Source organism: Camellia sinensis, chromosome 13 (genome assembly GCF_055761805.1).
Source record: "Camellia sinensis isolate YWXY chromosome 13, ASM5576180v1, whole genome shotgun sequence".
NCBI lineage: Eukaryota > Viridiplantae > Streptophyta > Magnoliopsida > Ericales > Theaceae > Camellia > Camellia sinensis.
Genome location: NC_138973.1, coordinates 128,482,818 through 128,502,799, shown reverse-complemented (window position 1 = coordinate 128,502,799; position 19,982 = coordinate 128,482,818).

The window sequence follows — 19,982 nt, the reverse complement described above, 5'->3', positions numbered from 1 at the left end:
CATGCATTCCATGACTTCAAACTCATCAAATACAACACAATTCTTATTCTTGACACCATTCAACTTTGAATTCACAAAATTACAATATTAAACTCATGAATTCATAACCAATTACTCACCTAGAAGCTCAATCTTCTCAATTTATGGTCAAATCTTGAGTTGGTCTTCAAATTACTCAAGTTTCTTGCTCAAATCTTCCATTTCCTTCACCCTCTCTCTCTTTAGTCGACCCTCTCTCTCTCTAAGGTATAAAATCTGATTTTGAGCTCAACAAATGAGTATAAGTGCACATTGGTCCCCCTTTTAAAGAGCCCCCATAATTACAATTACTTAATACTAATTAATTGAGCACCATTAAATTAATTTAATCTAATTAATCTTATCCGAATCAATTTTCAATTAAATTTCACCTTAGGCTTTAAAAATTACGCCAATCACAATGGCGTAGTCAATTTTGGTTCCTGTGGCCGATAAGGCCTTCAATTTTCAATTTACAACAGTAAGTTGAACATATATTACTATGGTGAACAGATAAAAATTTAAAACCACATATATTCATATAAATGCCACACAAATTCATATTAAACATATTATCACAATCATAATTAAGATTAATTAGCGTAATACGGAGCAGGGTTATCACAGTTGCAAGCTTTGATGCTACTTAGTTCCTTACCTGAAAGTTGAGAGACTTTGGTTGTGACGGTTAGTAATTTGGCACCCGATGGAATTGTCACAATGAGCCAAGTCACTAGTAGCTTGTTGAATGAAGAAACAAGAAAAAAATTAGTGGGTTCTTCTCATTCGGAGGCATTTGCCATAAGAGGCCGAAGCAAAACAAGGTGGAGCAGTAAGACTCCTTATGGTCGTGATCAAAGCCATGACAAATTAAGAGATGATTCTTTTTCAGAGAAAGACATGGAGTGCCATTATTGTCATGAGAAAAGGCACATGAAGCGGGAATGTCGAAAACTCAAGAATAAGAAGAAAATGTAAGACAAAACTATGGATAAGAAGTAAGAAGACACAATGGCGGTTATTACTAATAGTGATCTAATGGTTGTTTGTGAATATGATTGTGTCAATTTTGTAGGCCAGTAGAGCAATTGAGTGATTAATTCAAGTGCTTCATTTCATGTGACTTCTCGAGTTGATTTCTTCACTTCATACACTAAAGGAATTATGGTTGTGTTCGAATGGAAAGTGAAGGTTTGTCCAAAATTGTTGGCATGGGCAATGTTTGCTTGGAAACAAATTTGGGTCGCAAGTTGTTGCTTAAAGATGTAAGGCATGTTCCTGAAATTCGCCTCAATTTGATCTCTACTAGGAAACTAGAAGATGAAGGCTACAACAACAAATTTGGCCATGGAAAATAGAAGCTCACAAAGGGTTCTTTGGTAATGGCCAAATGCAAGAAAACTTGCATACTTTGTTCGATGCAAGGAAAAATTTGCAAATGTGTTGTCAATGCACTTGAGGATGATGCTTCTACTGAATTGTGACACAAGCGGCTTGGGCACATGAATGAAAAATGACTACGAGTTTTGTTCAAGAAAGAGCTTTTACCCAGTTTTAAAAGTACACATCTTAGGACTTGTGTTCATTGTTTGGCAGGTAAACAATATAGAGTTTCTTTTCATAAAAATGTTGCTTCTAGAAAATAAAATGTTTCGAAGTTGCTTCATTCAGATGTTTGTGGTCCTTTGAAAGTTAGAACACATAGTGATGCACTTTATTTTGTTACTTTCATTGATGATTATTCAAGGAAAGTTTGGGCTTCTGCATTAAAAATTAAAGAGCAAGTTCTAGATGTGTTTAATCAATTTCAGGCAATGATTAAAAAAGAAACGTGGCTGAATTTAAATTGTAGCCAAACGGACAATGGTGGTGAATACATTGGGTCATTTGATGAGTATTGTCGCAACAAAGGTGTTCAGCATCAAAAGACAATTAAGAAGACTCCTCAACAAAATAGTGATGTCGAGAGGATGAACCACACCGTTGTGGAAGGAAGAAGATGTCTGCTTTCACATGCTAAATTGCCAAGATCCTTTTAGGGTAAGGCAATGAGGACAACGGTTGATTTGATTAATTTGTCTCCTTTCTATCCTTTGAATGTTGGTGTTTTCGAAAGAGTTTGGACCGGCAAAGATGTGTCGTATGAGCACTTAAGAGTGTTTGGTTACTGAGCATTTATTCACATTTCAAAGCATGAAAGGTCCAAGCTTGATAGTAAGTCAAGACAATGCATTTTTCTTAGTTATGGGGCATGATGAATTTGGTTGTAGATTGTGGGAACTGGTTAACAAGAAAGTTATTCGAAGTTGTGATGTTGTGTTCCTTGAAGACCAAACAATTGAAGACTTTGGCAAAGGTGATCAACTGGAACCAAAAACTAGTGATATCATTGATATAGATCCATCTTTTTCATTTTCAGTAGATGATGAAAATAGGGGAGATGTACAACCACCTCTTGAAGATGTGGATGGCGATGCTACTCCAAATGAAGTTATGCCCGAAATTGAGAAAGAGCATCTAATTCATGAACAACCACCACAACTTTAGTTGAGGAAATTTACAAGGGACCGGTAACCTTCGAAAAAGTATCCTCCCACTGAATTTGTATTGATATCCAATCAAAGGGAGCCTGAGAGCTACCAAGAAGCAATTGAGGAAGCAAAGAAAAGTGGTTGGAAAAAGGCTATGGAGGAGGAAGTGAATTCCTTACTTGAAAACCATACTAATGATTTGGTGAAGTGTCCTAAGGAGAGGAAAATTCTGAAAAATGAGTGGGTTTTAAAATTAAGCAATGATTGCAAGAATCTAAGGTACAAGGCATGTCATGTTGTTAAAGGCTTTGGACAAAAGAAAGGTGTTGATTTTGATGAGATTTTCTCGTCGGTTGTGAAGATATCTTCTATTCGAGTTACACTTGGTATGGCCGCCAACATGAATTTTGAAGTTGAGAAACTTGATATGAAGACCACATTTTTTCATGGTGACTTTGAAGAAGAAATTTACATGGAGCAATCGGAAGGTTTTGTGAAAACGGGAAAAGAGCCTTTAGTTTGCAAATTGAAGAAAAGTTTGTATGGCCTCAAGTAAGCACTGCGATAATGGTATCAAAAATTTGACTGTTTCATGATGGATAATGGGTTTTCTAAAACCACTTGGATCATTGTGTGTTTGTAAAAAAATTTCGGATGGAAAATTTATTATTCTTTTGCTTTATGTTGATGACATATTAATTATGGATCAAGATGTTACCATGATTAACAAGTTGAAATTGGAGTTGAGCAAGTCATTTGCTATGAAAGATTTGGGACTGGCAAAGCAAATTCTTAGTATGAAAATTGTTCGTGATCAAAAGAAGTGACTGATTTGGTTGTCTCAAGAAACCTACATTGAGAATGTTCTTGAGAGGTTCAACATAGATAAATCAAAGTCAGTTGGTTGTCCACTTGCAGGTCACTTCAAGCTTAATTCGAATCAATGTCCGACAAGTGAGAAAGACAAAGAAGAGATGCTGAAAATTCCTTATCCCTTAACGGTTGGTTCTTTGATGTACGCCATGGTTTGTACAAGGCCAGATATTGCTTATGTCGTTAGTGTTGTAAGTCATTTTCTCTCTAATCTAGGTAAAGAACATTGGGCAGCGGTGAAATGGATTCTAAGGCACCTTTATGGGATTTCTAATGTGTGTTTGTATTTTGGGAATGGTAAGCTGATACTTAATGGGTTCACGAATTCTGACATGGTCGGTGATGTTAATTATAAGAAATTTACTTTGGGGTATTTGATGACATTTGCAAGGGGAGCTGTGGCACAGCAATCTAAAGTGCAAAAATGCGTTGCTCTCTCAACTACTGTAGCTAAATTTATCGTCATTATGGAAGCTTGCAAATAAAAGTTATGGTTGAAGAAATTTCTACAATAGTTAGGTTTGAAGCAATAGAGGTATGTACTTTATTGTGATAGTCAAAGTGCTATTCACTTAAATAAAAATTTTACTTTTTATTCGATATTGAAACACATTGATGTGAGATACCATTGGATTCGTGATATGTTAGATTCAAAATTATTACAACTTGAAAAGATTCACACAGATGATAATATTTTGAATATATTGACTAAGACTTTGTTTAGAGACAAAAATTTGAAGTGTCGTACTTTGGCGGGTATAATTGATGTCTCCACCCAAGTCGGTAGGAGAGAATTGTCGAATATACTTACTTAGTAGAGTATGGGACCCAAATTAGTTTATTAAAGGAATATTTAATTTGGTTTGGTATTGGTTATAATATATATATATGTATATATATGTGGGGGCCGAATATTGGGAGTCGTAAGGAGGCCGAAATAAATACATAGCATTCGGCCCCGTCTCACACGTTCAAATCCTACCCTATTCGGCCATATAGCCGGTTGAGCAAGGCCAAGTACAAAGTAATTTGCTACAAAAGAGGCCGAATGCCGAATTGAAAGTGGGCCCAATCCCGAGGCCCAAGAAAGAAAGGGTATAAATAGAAGAACATCAGCCAAAAAGAGGTATGTGAGAACCATTACGCTTAACTTAAAATACAAGTAATCCAACGTGTAGAGATTGACTTGCCCGTCGGAGTGCTAATTCCGGCACCCCCAACCGGAGTGTTTATTCATTTTCAGGTGATTACCTGAGGATCACGAGCATCCCCCAGGATCAGAAGAGTATTTTCAAACTACTTCTCCACAATTGGCGTTGTCTGTGGGAATAATCAAATACATCCATGGCGGGCGTAATGGAAGACCCTCCGATAATCACTAATGAAACCACACAGAGAGACGACCTCACCCCAACAAACATGCTTGGACCGGAGACTATCGCCGCAAGACGTGCTTTTAACTTCGCCTCACCCTTGACTTCAGAGCATGAGACAATGCAGGCAATCATGGAACAAGCAAAACAAAATGAACAGAGGTTGGAGAACATGATCGCTGAGAACGAACGTCTCTGTCAGGATTTGGCCTTGGAAGTGGCGAAATCCAAAAAAACTGTACGCCGTGATCCAGAACGACCTCTGAGGGCAGGTGGTTGACGACCTCGAGCCCAACAATAAGACACTGATAGCGACTCTGACTCATTATCCCCAGAGCCCAAGAAGAAGGGACAATCCGAGACCTCCCGCTCCTCTGAAGAGATTCCACGTATAAGGTATAAGCGCAGAAGAAACAATTCAGATGAAGAAGACTAGCACGATCCTTTTGTGCGACGGATTGTAAGGGCGGTTCTGCCCAAAAAATTTAAAGCTCCATCGTTCACTCTCTATGATGGAAAATCAAACCCCACCGATCACATCCGTCACTACAACCAAGCCATGACATTGCATGCAGACGACGAGGCCCTCATGTGCCGAATATTTCCCAGCAGTTTGGGACCATTGACTGTCAGGTGGTATTATAAACTGGAGCCGGCTTCGATCAAAAACTTCTATCAATTACAAAAATCCTTCAGGGCTAGATTCATTACCAGCGAGGTTCAGCCGAAACAAGCCAACTCTCTCTGGGCAATGTAGATCCAGCCAGGAGAAACACTAAGACCGTACTTGGCGCACTAGTGGAAATGTTTTAATCTGGTAGACGACGCTTGCAATGACTCTATGGCCATCACCGCCTTTAAGATGGGGCTGCATCCCGACAGTGCCCTCCACAGCTCTTTGACCAGACGGCCCCCCAAAACAGTCTGGTCGTTGATGAAGAAAGTTGAAGAATACTGTAAAGTGGAAGATGATGCTTTGCGGGTTAAAGCCGGAAATGTGACCAACAAGACGGCTCCTGCTAAAATTGCTCAGCCGTTAAATTCTGTAGCACCCTGAAGCCCTGAACCACGGTATCGGGCAAAACGAGATAAGAGACGAGATTCTCGCCAATTAAGTGACCAATGCTCCCACCGAGCAAATGAACAGCTGCAAGTCAATAGCAGGCGCACAAGGCACGCCGACAAGAAATATACTGAGTTGTCAGAGCCGATCAGCACGGTCATGTCCAAAATCCAACATCTTTCGTTCTTCAAATGGCCATAAAAAATGGTGGGACCTCCCAATATGAGAAGATGGGATAGACGGTGCGAGTATCACAAGGACCACGACCATGATACTATGAGTTGTTGTGCATTGAAGGATCACCTGGAGGAATTGGTACAAGATGGTAGGCTACAACAGCACGTTTGAAAAGGAAACCCAACCAAAGCAAAAGCCTTGAGACAGGATTCCCCTCCACTCGGCGTAATCCACATGATATACAGCCTGCCAATGTCATCTGCGGTGCATACGATTCAGTCGAATCTCGACCCCCAAATTTAACTCACTCCGAAAAAATGGCCCCATGAAGCTGCGCGCATTGCTTTTGATGATTCAGATTTGGCCAGAGTGACACTTCCCCTCATCAATCCCTTGGTAATTGAGTTACGCGTAAACCGATTTACCGTTGAGCGCGTACTCATTGATCTAGGGAGCACATCAGAGGTTATATATTACAAGACATTCACCAAACTCGGCTTCCCCGAATAGGATCTCTCTCCGGCTCCTTATCCACTATTCGTCTTCAACGCCAATCCAGAATACCCATTGGGGAAAATCACACTACCCGTTCAAGTGGGCTCCCGAACAGTGGATGTGGAGTTCTTGGTCATCAAGCTGCCATCGCCGTATAATCTCATCATGAGGCGATCTTGGTTGCATGTTATGCAGGGCGTGCCAAGCACATATCATCAGCTGTTACGCTTCCCGACAGAACGCGGCATTGAGCAAATCCGTGGCTCTCAGAAATCGACACAAGCATGTTATCTCCTTGCTCAAAAGATGCTAAAGGAGTTGCAAGTGAAATCTATTAAGGTAACAGACCGAGAGAGCCTCGACGATGTTGGGCAGCTCCCAAATGAAAAGGCCACGGAAGACCTAGATCGAGTTAAAATCAATGGCAACCCAGACAGGTTCTTCATGGTCGGCGCCTCTCTCAATCAAGCCGACACACAACAGCTAATTTCCTTCCTACTCGGCAACTTTGATGTATTTGCGTGGACTCCATATGAGATGTCGGGTGTAGATCCATTTGTTTCGCAACACCGTTAAAATGTTGACCCTAAATGCAAGCCAATCACTCAGAAAAGCTGGCGATCAGCCACAGAGCACACTGCCGCAGTTGTTGAAGAGGTTGACTGGTTGCTTGACGCCGGGGCAATCAAGGAAGTGACCTACCCCACCTGGCTCTCTAATACCATGGTTGTGAAGAAGAAAAATGGGACATGGCGAGTCTGCGTTGATTTCATGGACCTAAACAAAGCCTGCCGCAATGATTGTTTTCCTCTTCCCAGGATAGAGCAACTGGTAGATGCTACAGCACGTCATCAGCGTATGAGCTTCCTCGATGCCTACAGAGGCTACCATCAAATTGCCATGCATCCGAAGGACCAAGACAAAATTGCATTTCTCACCCCAAGAGGAACCTATTGCTACAAGGTTATGCCTTTTGGGTTGAAGAATGCAGGGGCAACTTATCAAAGACTAGTCACCACCATGTTCAAGCAGCAACTCCATTGACATAAATTGAACTCTACTTGGAACTAAAACAAACAAACAGGCATTGGCATCCACTTGACCCTCCCTTCTTTTGGTTTCCAAGAAAAGTTAGAAAACAGAGGAGAATACAAGAGAGTAAAACTCTATTGAAATATTTTCTGTTGTTTTTGGTTTCAGAAAATGGATATACAACAAACATGTAGATACAAACACACTGACTCAAAACAGCAACTGTCCAAAATGGAAATGTTGATCATTTGGTTACTGATATGTGTCTTAAAGCACTCAAAAATTCAAAACCCATGTTTTCTCTACAACCAAACAGAAACATGAAGAACAGTGGGCAAGAGAAAATACCTCTGAAACACTGCAACTTTAGGACTAGTAGATTGTTTAACCTGACATGCATGTAATTACAGTGTAGGCTTCAAATATGTCTCTCTCCTTCTATAATACATCAGATAATATGTGTCTCTTTCTTTGAGATCCAACTACAGAAAAATGGTTTTCTTGTACCATAAATAAAGGTGAAATACCACTCCAAACCCTGTTTGGTCCCCGAAAATCATCGGTTTTGCAGGTGTTGACTTTTTTTTAGAACAGGTGGTCACCTTTTATGCAATGAGTTTTACATCAAATTGTTTTAAAATACAGAAGAAAAGAAAAAAAGAAAAAAAAAGTTACACTAATCTTTTTTAGGATTTAAAAAATAGATTGACTTTCATAAAATTTGACATAATTATATTAGATTTCTTTCAAAATTTAATTTATATAATATTTAATTCATTTATTAATAATATTTTGTTACTTGTATGAATAAAAAAAATTGATATTATTTCTTTAATATTGAAATATTATTTTATCCTTTTTTATTCTTGTCTTTACATGCAATATGCATTAATTACATTTGTTTTAACTTTACTAAATGGGAGATCGGTGTAACTATATTAAATTTATAAGATTTATTATATTTATTAGTAAATAGACTCACGACAAATGGTAAGTAGAGTCACATTTTAAGTTGTCCTATTAGAGGTGTACATGGTTCGATTTGGTTTATTTAAGACTAAACAAATGACCAAACGAACAAACTACCTACGGATTCATGAAATTTGAAATCAAATCATAAAAATTTTACAATTAAATCAGACTAAACTAGTAAAACGAAGTTGTATTCGGTTTGGAATCACATTTTTCGCAACATAATCAAAAATATCACTCACAACCTATTTGAATATATATGCTATCATTTTGAACACAAAATTATTTTAATTGATTGTTTAGAACTAATTCAACTTTTATACAAAATCGCAATGTTGTATAATACTGATATCAAATTTACAGATAGTTTTCATCTAATCCTATGACTGCAAAAGGGGAATATTATAGTTAGCAAAAACCTAAATGCACCATGGACCAAAACCACTATATCATACAAAAACATAGTAACAGATGGAAAAATGAGAAACATAAACAGATGTCACTATACAAGCTATAGAAAATGAGAAAACTTCAGATCAATAATTTACAAAGTTGGAAGCTAGTGTTAGCTCTCTCAAATCACAAATTAAGCCCACATATCATGCACGTCATAAACAATGCAATAATAACGCCAATTCCCATGTTAACTTGAAGTTTTCTTTTTAAAATATAAAATTAGTGCCCTAATACATTTAGCATAGGGGCACATGTTTGCTCTTGTTTTTCGGTTTCACTTCTAGATTCCTCTATTGTTTCTTCCAAACTTATCACAATATGGATGATTTTTGCATTATGAAAAAGTTAAGATCATGGCAAAAGCAAGCAAAATAAAGCACAAACATGTGTCTACTTTAATAAGAAAATAAACTTACATAATCAGTTCTCAACAAATGAGAGAAGCAAAAGACACATGTACACAAACACAAACACAAACATGTCGAGAGCTACTTTATATATATATATATAGAGAGAGAGAGAGAGAGTAACAAAATAAAAAATGGTAATTTATACTTACAAGGGAAAATAAATAATTGGAATAGAGACACATTAGTTTCCTAAATTTCTGTATGCCATATCGGGATTTAATTCATTGTTTAAATTAGTTTGCTCCATGGAAAGATTGAGTGTAGTTGAGGCTTCTAGTTTGAATATCGTTGTAAGCTCCTCCAAAATTGTTCAATAAATTTGTCGAATTAGACCATAGATAGAAGGATGTTCCTAAAACTATTTACAATTGACATAAATAAAAAAAAAAAAATCAAAACTATCAAGCCCATGATTTGCAAGACTTCACAAGTTTAAGTTCTTAACACTTAACAGTGAAAATGTGAATCGAAGCTAGAAATAATAAGGAAGCATAATTTACAGCAAACACTTAACTGGAAGTTGGTTGCTCAAGATCTTTGATTCATTTCATCTAATGTTTTAAAACATGAACAATTCAATAAACCATGTAATAGATAGTATTAAAACTATGCTATTAAAATTGTGTGTTCAATAAACCAGTTAGGATGAGGGCTTAGGGTTTAGGGAAAATCGCTGAAGTGAAGAGGGCGAATATATATAGAGAGAGAGAGATAGACAGACAGAGAGACAGAGCTCCATGCCTGATATCTGGTTGGAGAGAATGCCTTATTATCTTGTCGATGGAAATCAATGGTAGTGCAGAGATTCAACAATGAAACCCAACAGAGGCTGGTAATTGTTGCTGGAAATCAAGGGTTACACAGTGAATCTTACATAAATGATGAGAGCAACAGAGAGGAATAGAAGAAAAGCGAGAGAAGAAAAAGAGAGTTGCTGAGGGAAGAGAGAGAGAGAGAGACGAAAGGGTTAATCGGTTGCCATGGTTTCCATTTTCCCCAATTAAACAATTCAATGGTCCTGATCATTTTTTTCTAATCCAAGGGTTAATACTTAGGGTGCATATGGTGTACAACCTTAAGAGGGTTGCACACTTAAACAGAACCAGTCAATTTATACCAAACATAGACAGATGCATCGAATTCAAAACCTGTGATTTACCTAGATGAGATTGGTGATGATACTTGAGAGAATGCCCAAACAAACAATAACAAGTTCCGCGACAAAGGCAAAGTTGTTAGGCTAATAATAGAGTAGTTTTGGGAGGATAGAACACATATATTGAATGAAATTCAAATTTCAGTGGTCATTTGAACACTTTGTGAAAGAAGTTTAAACCCAAAAAAGTAGCATAGCGTAGAAATGTATAACATTAAGGTGCCAGGAATGAATAAGTCATCAAGAGGTACGAACTATAAAATAATTAGAGAAAAATACCTCAACGCCCTTGCAGCAGTAACCCAACTACCATCACTAGTAAGGAAGAGACTGAGACAGACTTGATCAGCCACTACCTACAATTCCACAAACGTATGAATCTCAAAGAAACCAAAAAATAAAATAAAATAAAATACCAAGTAACGATAAGTTCAATAATTACAACATTATGTATGCCTTCAAAAAGTTCAACAATGGATACATAGAACCAAACCTACAAACCACCATTACAAACTGCCTCATCAAACATAGCAAATAATTGTCTGATCCATACCAAATAAAGCTCTAAAAAAAGTTTACAAGATAACATTAAAAGGAGTAATTTTCTTAAGCAAAGCATTTTAGTTTTCAGTTTGTTTTGTTTTGTTTCCTATTCAAACAAACCAGCTCAACAAAAATTTCAAGTCGAGGCTACAATTAAATAACAACTCAACCAAACAATTTACTAGTTCAAGAAATCATGACCAGAATAATACAATTTAAAAGAGAACAAAGCATAATATAGACAAGTAAACCCAATAACATGACTTCTGACAATTTGAGCTACTTTACAATATAAATCAACTCCTTAAACACTAAAGTGAAACTTGGGGGTGAAAGTGTTATCCAGTCATATGCTTACACCCCGTCAAAGTTGATGGGAGATATTCGATAGAGGATTGACGTTGAAACTAGACCAAAACTATGTAAACTTTTGATTGTCACAATTGAAACTAAAAACAAGGTGAAACTTAGGTCAAATTAAAGGGGTGAAAAGTGCATGAAATTGTATTTCATAGAAGGTAAGGCCTACTCTAAGTTGTAGCTTTACAATGACATGGCATATAAAAGGCCCTTGGTTATTATTATTACTAAGATAGATTCCAAGAGCATCTTGCCCTTTTTTCTATTAGTAAGGTTGTCAAAAGGTATCGACCAAGCCAAAACTTGAGTTTCATTGCAGGGGCATACATTAGCATGCCAACAACATATAAAGGCTTTTGTTGCTTGCTTAAAAAACTAATTAAAAAAAAACAAAAAAACAACAACAACATATAATTCAACTCATTAAACACATAGTCTAGAACATATGCATATATGTATGTATGTGTGTACATAGTGTGCAATTCATAAGTAAACTAGCATTTGATACACAAAAGAAAATAAATAAACAAGAGAAAAAAAATGACAAAATGAATTAAAAATCATTGAGTAAATATAATCTGATGGAACTTAAGGCTTGGTTTGGTTTGAGCAAATATAATCTAAACCAAATACACTATAACACACAAATATAATCATTTAGCTCTTGAAGTAATACATTTACTTTCATCATATATTGAAAAACTGCATATAAATCCAATCCAAGATTACTTTGAGCTGCAAAATTTCTATAGATTGAATATAAACAGATAATTTATTCTTTTTTAAATATATATTCCACAATCATTGCCACTGGATCCGCAATTACGTTAAAGTCCCCATGTTTTGCAAAATAGATTTTAAGTTTTAACTAGGGCTAAAAAAAGAGACCATAACCTCTTCCAATTCCTACAATAGAAAGCAAGCTTCAAATGGGGAATGACCATATTATATGAACCCAAATGTCTTTGTATTTTCATTATAAAAAAAAAAAAATTGTCTTTGAATTTTTGGGTCATTTTTGGTTTTAGACCAAGAAATAAACAAAACACTATTAACATTACGAATTGCAGAGCTATTTTCATTGATAAGGTTTTAAAAAGGGCACTGTTGGAAAATTAAATGATTAATGCTATGTGAATATAAAATTCATACCTAAAATTGAACGATATGATTTCTCAAGCATATTGTTTTGACATTGCTTTTGTGACATTCTGTATAACAATTATGTTTGTAAATCATTTTTCAAATTAAAAAAATGCAATCAAAACATGAGAGAGAGAGAGAGAGAGAGAAATACTGCTGTAGCAATAAGGCTTTTTGAGACAGAACAGAACTAGGCATCCTATTGATGATAACCTAAAAAGACACAAGATAAGGACTTAGGTTGAAGCTTGCGAGTAGTATAAGGCTTTAACCAAGGAAAACACTGGCAACCAAAGACTTTGAAGAAAGAAAAATCTGGAAGAGTGTTAAACAAAATCTGAAATGGAGATTTTTGAGACAGAACAGAACTAGGCATCCTATTGATGAGAAATACTGCTGTAGCAATAGCATCAAACCAAAATGTCAAAGGTAGAGAAGATTAATGAAGTAGAGTGATAGCAGTTTCAGTAATATGGCGATGCTTTCTCTCAGCAACACCATTCTGTGCTTGTGTATAAGGACAACTGGTTTGATGAAGAATACCATGTGAAGAGAAAAGAGAAGCAACCTTTTTGTTTACAAATTCAGTCCCTCCATCAGTTCTTAAAATTTTAAGAGAAGTATGAAATTGATTTTCAACATAGGCTTTAAACTCAAGCAATTTTTCATAGACTTCACTTTTAAAATGTAAGGGATAGACCCAAGTGAATCTACTACAATCATCAACAAACAAAACATAAAATCGAAAAGGAGCATTATGAACAGTAAAAGGCCCCCATACATCAGCATGAACAAGAGAAAAAGGACTATCACTAGAAGAGCAAGACAATTTGAAAGGAAGTCTATGACTTTTTGACACATAGCAGTCAGTGCAATCTAGGACTTTATTAAAACTCTTTTTATTTGGAAGATGAGATGCCAGATGTTGAAGTTTGGAAATAGAAGGGTGACCCAATCTTTGATGCCACAGCAAATCAGAGATTGGAGAGACTGTAGTAGTGGATGACTGAAAAACCTGTGGTTGCTTAGGACAGAAAGTAGAGGATGGAGACAACTGATAAAGGCCATTGATGTTTGATCCTTTATGCAGAATCTGTTTTGTGTGTTTGTCCTGAATGACAAAAGAATCAGAATCAAAAATAACACAACAGTTATGATCCTTGGTTAATTGATGAACAGATAACAGATTGGATGATATAGAAGGAACATGCAAAAGATTGGACAGATGAAAGGCAAATTGAGGTGTAGGAAGAATACCACTTCCAATATGTTGAATAGGTAAAACTGAGCCATTGCCTACTGTAACCTGATCTGAGCCTTGATAGGTTTGATACTGTTGAAGATTGGTCAAATCATGTGTAAGATGAGTTGTTGCTCCTGAATCAATGTACCAAGGTGGAACAGGAGAATCTGAAGAGGAAGCAGGTACTGCAGCAGCATAGGCCTTGGGAGATGCAGAAGAGCTTGCTGCAGAGCTATCTGGTGCAGAGAGAGTCTTATGGGACTGCTGCAGAGAGACTGTTGCAGAGAGAGTCTTATCATCCCCCTGCAAGCGGATGGGAGGAGAAGTGACCAGCAGCTTGGACTGAAGGTATTGAAACCGAGCAACAGACAGTGGTTTGGTGAAGATATCTGCAATTTGCTCAGCAGAGGGTATGTAGTAAAGAAGAAGCTTCTTGGAAGCAATTTTGTCACGAATAAAGTGACAATCGACTTCGATATGTTTGGACCTTGTGTGAAACACAGGATTGGAGGCTAAGGCAATGGCAGATAAGTTGTCACACCAAAGAATGGGAGTGGTTACAATAGGGAGAGAAAGATCATGAAGAAGCATTTGTAACCAACTAAGTTCAGCCGTAGCATGAGCAAGAGAATGATACTCGGCTTCGGTGCTGGAGCGGGACACAGTAGGCTGCTTTTTAGCAGACCAAGAGATGATTTTGGTGAAATTGTCAGCCACTTGATCAGTTGTAGGAACATATTTCAAAGCAATCACTTTGGCAACAACTTTATCCCGAATAAAATGGCAGTCAATTTCTATATGTTTAGAGCGTGAATGGAAAACAGGATTAGAAGCCAATGCCATTGCAGAAATGTTGTCACACCAGAGCTCAGGAACAGAAGAGGGAAAAATATGCATATCTTTTAACAATTGCTGCAGCCAGGTTAATTCAGCAGTGGCATTAGCTAATGCTCTGTACTCTGCCTCAGTAGATGATCGAGAAACAATAGGTTGTTTCTTAGCACTCCATGAAATTAGATTAGAACCCAAATAGACACAGTAACCTGAAGTGGACTTTCGATCAACACTATCACCGGCCCAATTTGAATCAGAAAAAGCATGAAAAGATAAGGGACCAGCAGTAAAGTGTAGCCCATGATGAAGAGTACCTTTTACATATCTCAACAAACGTTTAACAGCTTGAAAATCAGCATTTGTGGGCAGATGCATATGCTGACATGCTTGGTTAACAGCTAAGGCTAAATCAGGTCTGGTAATAGTAAGGTACTGGAGACCACCAACAATACTCCTATACAAAGAAGGATTAGAAAATGGAAGCTCATCTGAAGAAGAAGAAGGAGAATAAGAAGCCTTCACAGCTAAAGGAGTGGAACAAGGTTTACAATCAGTTAAACCAGCTTTGTGAAGTAGCTCAGTGGCATACTTAGTTTGAGATAAGAAGTACCCTTGAGATAAGGTATTAACGGAGATGCCCAAGAAATAGGACACAGTCCCCAATTCCTTCATGGAGAACACTGTATGCATATGCTGAATAAATTGTGCAAGAAGAGCAGGATCACTACCAGTGACCAGAATGTCATCAACATAGACAACAAGAATAAGCAAACTGCTGGAAGTGTGTTGAACAAAAAGAGAGGAATCTGAATGACTATTAACAAAGCCTTGAGAAATAAGGAATTTAGAGAAAGTAGAATACCAAGCTCGAGGAGCTTGTTTAAGTCCATACAAGGCTTTCTTGAGTTTGCACACGTGATTAGAAGACTGAATAAAACCTGGAGGTTGTAACATATACACTTCCTCATCTAATGTTCCATGAAGAAAGGCATTAGATATGTCTAATTGATGAATAGGCCAATTAAAATGAAGAGCCAAACAAAGAAAAATACGAATTGTGGGCTGTTTAGCCACAGGGCTAAAAGTTTCATGGAAATCAACACCCTCTTGTTGAAGATATCCCTTTGCCACCAATCTAGCTTTATATCTGGCCACAGAACCATCAGAATTTCTTTTGATTCTATACACCCATTTACAACCAATTGCTATTTTATGAGGAGGTAGAGACACAAGATCCCAAGTACCTTGTTGCTGCAAGGCTTGAAATTCTTCCTGCATAGCAGTAAGCCACACAGGAGAACCTAAAGCAGCTTGAACAGTAGGAGGTTCAGTGTAAAGATAAGAAGGTGAGATGGTTGTGAGACACAGAGGAGGTTTTGTTTTGGATCGAGTGAGCATGGGATGAACATTAGAGGAAACCAAGGAAGGAACTAGAGTAGAAGGCAAACCAGAAGGTAGAGGAAGATCAATGGAAATAGAATGAATAGGAATAGCATGAGAAGGAGAAGAAGAACTCAGAGGTGATGAGGCTGCTGGAGAAGGAGAATTAATAGGACTAGCATGAGGAGAAGGAGAGGTAAATGTAGCATGAGGAGAAGAAGGAGATGGAGATGCAGAAGGGGCAGTAAAAGATTCAGAAGAAAGAGAAGAAGAAGAAGGCCAGAAGACATTATGAATCTGAGACAAAGAGCTAGTTGAAGATGAAGAGGGAAGAGAAGAAGAAGCAAAAGGAAAGCAGGTTTCATTGAAGATGACATGCCTAGAAACAAAGATTTTGCCAGTAATAGGATCTAAACACCTATAGCCTTTGATAGTGGGATGATAACCTAAAAAGACACAAGATAAGGACTTAGGTTGAAGCTTGTGAGTAGTATAAGGCTTTAACCAAGGAAAACACTGGCAACCAAAGACTTTGAAGAAAGAAAAATCTGGAAGAGTGTTAAACAAAATCTGAAATGGAGATTTTTGAGACAGAACAGAACTAGGCTTCCTATTGATGAGAAATATTGCTGTAGCAATAGCATCAAACCAAAATGTCAAAGGTAGAGAAGATTGATGAAGTAGAGTGATAGCAGTTTCAGTAATATGGCGATGCTTTCTCTCAGCAACACCATTCTGTGCTTGTGTATAAGGACAACTGGTTTGATGAAGAATACCATGTGAAGAGAAAAGAGAAGCAACCTTTTTGTTTACAAATTCAGTCCCTCCATCAGTTCTTAAAATTTTAAGAGAAGTATGAAATTGATTTTCAACATAGGCTTTAAACTCAAGCAATTTTTCATAGACTTCACTTTTAAAATGTAAGGGATAGATCCAAGTGAATCTACTACAATCATCAACAAACAAAACATAAAATCGAAAAGGAGCATTATGAACAGTAAAAGGCCCCCATACATCAGCATGAACAAGAGAAAAAGGACTATCACTAGAAGAGCAAGACAATTTGAAAGGAAGTCTATGACTTTTTGACACATAGCAGTCAGTGCAATCTAGGACTTTATTAAAACTCTTTTTATTTGGAAGATGAGATGCCAGATGTTGAAGTTTGGAAATAGAAGGGTGACCCAATCTTTGATGCCACAGCAAATCAGAGATTGGAGAGACTGTAGTAGTGGATGACTGAAAAACCTGTGGTTGCTTAGGACAGAAAGTAGAGGATGGAGACAACTGATAAAGGCCATTGATGTTTGATCCTTTATGCAGAATCTGTTTTGTGTGTTTGTCCTGAATGACAAAAGAATCAGAATCAAAAATAACACAACAGTTATGATCCTTGGTTAATTGATGAACAGATAACAGATTGGATGATATAGAAGGAACATGCAAAAGATTGGACAGATGAAAGGCAAATTGAGGTGTAGGAAGAATACCACTTCCAATATGTTGAATAGGTAAAACTGAGCCATTGCCTACTGTAACCTGATCTGAGCCTTGATAGGTTTGATACTGTTGAAGATTGGTCAAATCATGTGTAAGATGAGTTGTTGCTCCTGAATCAATGTACCAAGGTGGAACAGGAGAATCTGAAGAGGAAGCAGGTACTGCAGCAACATAGGCCTTGGGAGATGCAGAAGGTTGATATTGTGGATCAAGCCGATACCAACAGTCCAATGCAAGATGACCAGATTTACCACAGATCTGGCAGATAGAGGAAGCAGAACCAGAATAGGCTGATGCTCTGGAACGATTGTTAGAAAATCGATTATGAGATCTATTGCCACAAAAAAACCTACCACTTCGACCTCCTCTGTATTGAGATCTACCAGTAAAAGGAGGATGAGGATATGATCCAAGAATGGAACGTTGTCCTTCAAAATCAGAACCAGAAGCAAAAACAGAAGTAGAACCTTTAGGTGCTGAATAAGCAACATGCAAATCAGGTTTGGAAGCATGCTTGATCTTGCTTTCAATGTGAATTTCTTCTGAGCCAAGTAAGGAACACAATTCTTCCATAGAGACAGCATTGGATCTGGTACGAATGGACGTTTTGAAGGCATCATATTCGTCTGGTAAGCCATTTAAGGTAAGAAGAATGAGATCTTCATCCTCAACCTTTGCACCAGACAAAGCTAACTGATCTGAAACGGCTTTGATCTGTGAAAGATAGCAGTCAATTGAAGAAGATTGTTTTCGAATGGTATGAAGCTGGTTCTTCAGTTGATGAATATGAGATCGAGAGACAGATGTAAATTTCTTCTCTAAGGTTTGCCAAACTTGAGAACTACTGTGGAGATGAAGAACAGAGGCATAGACTGATGAAGATAAAGTGGCAGTTAAACATGTGAGCAGATTTGCATCAATAGCTTCCCATTGAAGATATGCAGGATTGGAAACAAATTTGCCAGATGCATCAGGAATTTCAGATGGAGGACAAGGGATTGCACCTGTGACATAGCCAAGAAGACCTGTAGCTCGAAGAATATTATGGAGTTGATTTCTCCAAATCAAAAAATTTGTGGAATCAAGTTTAACAGTGATGAGAGAACCAAAATTGGACAGAAGAGACTGAAGACTTGAAGGTAAAGAAACAGGATCAGCCATGAATGATTCTTGAAGAATACTCAGAAGAGTTTAGGAAAGCTCTGATACCATGAAAAGAATAGAAGATATTTATTCTATATTCCATTCAAAAGTCAAATTCATATACACTGCTCAAGATATTTATAGAGAACAATATCTAACTAACTCAGTAACTGATTTAACAAATTCAGTAACTAACTTAGCTAACTAACTAACCAATGCAGCTAACAACCACTTTAACTGTTTAACAAACATTACAGCTGTGATGATGAATCAGTTATCATTGCTGGGTGTGTGAATGCTGCTGCACCTGAGTCTGCACCTGTGTCTGATGATGTATCTTAGCAATTCAGATAACAAAATTAGACCTATAATTTTAATGCCAAAATTTCTTATGAAATATTTTGCAACAACTCAAGAACAAGTCATGGAACCAACAATATGGTTACAAAATACTATATTAATTAATATAAAAATGGATTATTTCATTAAGAATGTCAACAGAGATATATAAACAGCAAAATAGAACGAAATCATTACCAAGCCTTGCTTCACTGCAAATTTCGAATCAGTGTGAGCCAAGAGAGACTGGAATAGAAATTTAGATAGCACTAGAGACAGAAAATAGGGTACAAATCAGAGAATATAGTTTTAGAAGAGGGAGGATTTCAGAAATATACACAGAGAGTAAAAAATGGGGAAGAAGAGAGTTTTAAAAGAGGGTTTAGGGTTTCAGAAATAATCAGAGGGAGGCATATCTTGTTGATTGCTCTTCAAAAAAAAATTCCTTCGTTTTCTTACAAACCAAACAGAGGCTCACTGGGTTCGATTAGAGTTTTAAACCGAACAGCCACTTAGAATCTGCAGTCAGTCGAACTAGAGGAAGACAGACGAATGAGCGCAGTAGAGAGAGAAGAGAGAGAGGAGCAGGGAAAGAGATCACTTGAAGGAGGGAGTAGCAGAGGGAGAGGGAGGGAGAGAAACGGAAGAGTGAAAGTAGAGAGAGAGAATACCCAGTGGAAGAAGAAGAGAGATGCTCAATCGATTGCTCTCCGGTGGTCCAATTTTTCAAAATTAAAGAATTCAATGGTTAGGATGTATTTGTGTAATCCAATGGCCAATAATGAAGGTGTATATGGTGTGCAACCCTTTAGGGGGTGCACACTTCAACAGGACCCTAAGTATATTATTCATAAAAAAATTGATGTTCATCAGATATTACTAACTATTTGATTAAATTATGTCTAAAAAAAAAAAAAAAAGGTGATACGATCAAGTAACTA